Genomic DNA, 1,645 nt, shown 5'->3' with positions numbered 1-1,645 from the left:
CTACTTAAGTGAACAACCCCTCCATTCAGTTAACAAGACTTATATTAAATTCTGGGATATATTTTGTCAAACTCTCTCTGAACATTAGAAAAGTTTGAACAAACCAAGTATGTTAAATATTATCTGAAATTAATAGTCCACATAATCTTACCAATAAGGTGGGGCAGCATGCATAGTTGTTGCAGTCCCTCAGAACCTGCTCTGAACATCTGCCTCTCAATGGAAAATATCTGTCACCATCATGGAAAAACACAGCCTAAAGATCATTCAGAAAGAATTAATGAGTCAAATATAAGATTTCTAGGAATGAAGAACTGGATGGACCTCCAGTTTGGCCAACCAAGACCTACAGACTATCCTCAGTTTTAAGGATGGCCTTGTGAAAAAAAGTAGTGGGATTCCAAGCTGAGATTGAATGTAAAAGCAGGGACTCTATCCTCAGCAGCCCTGGGTTGTGCTCATTCCCCACATTTCTGAAGCTGGATTGTGTCTTTCACCAGTTTCAGATGGACATCAACAAGAACAGGGAAAATGAGTTTTATATTTTGGAGATGTTTTAGAGAGAGTTTTTTTCTAACTTTGATTTTAAGTAGCAAGTTTTGTTTGCAAGGATTGTAGAAATGGACATTTTCCTCCAATACAAACACACACTTTTGAAACACAGGGACACTGACATAATCTGAGTCTTACGCTCCTCTATGACAATATTTTGATGGTTTTATCAAATCAGTAATAGATTTGATGAGAAGTGTTATAACCTATAGCGTGGAGATTCATATAATTAAAAGAAAAAAGAAAGAATCACCTTCTTTACTTTCCTTCTTCCTGAATAACACCTGTTATTCAGTTATTCAGTAACTAAAGTTTCTGTCTATAATCAGAACATTACCTCTTGAAGTATTATTATCAGAAACTCTATTCTAAGTTTTTAATATCAGCTTGGGTACCTTGGCCATTACCTTTATGAGTGAGGACTGGCATACTATTGGGCATCTGTTTAGAAGTCTCCTTGCCCTACAATTTGATAATAAGTAATACATAAGCTGCATTGCATAGGGATTTGTTGATACTGTACTGAAGTCACAGATTAAACTGATGGATGATGAGTTTTTTGTAGAGTTTTCCACTCAAAGGGTATCCTATCATGCATACTTGACCTACATCTACTATTCATGTAGTGAAAATACCCTCATTCCCATTCTCTGTATCACAGTGATGTTAGGAAGTAGAGAGCTAGGTTGACCCCAGCACTGTGAATACTGTAACTTTCAAGGTTTTTGTTTACTTCAATATTTGCTCATTTGAATTTCACATGAAACTTGACAATGATAAACAGATAAAGGAAAAACAATAATTATTAAACCTATCAATGGCATAGGGAATATATCTGTATATTCCCCTGAAGAGAATATATATGTGATTCTGAATGAGGCACTGACATTGATACCACAGTGAGACAGTATGAAGCACATAAAAGACAACCACTGTAAGCTATGTTACTGATTGTGACACATCTGTGTCCACCCAGAACAAAAAAAAAATCACAAAAGAAATTATAACATCTATTATAGGAGGAGATTTGTCTCACACAGAGCCATGCCTGCCTTACCTCATCAATATCTGACAAGGAGTACTTCTAAGTGCC

The sequence above is a fragment of the Microtus ochrogaster genome, unplaced genomic scaffold (genome assembly GCF_000317375.1).
Source record: "Microtus ochrogaster isolate Prairie Vole_2 unplaced genomic scaffold, MicOch1.0 UNK184, whole genome shotgun sequence".
In the NCBI taxonomy this organism is placed as follows: Eukaryota; Metazoa; Chordata; class Mammalia; order Rodentia; family Cricetidae; genus Microtus; species Microtus ochrogaster.
Note: the sequence above shows the minus strand (reverse complement) of the source record.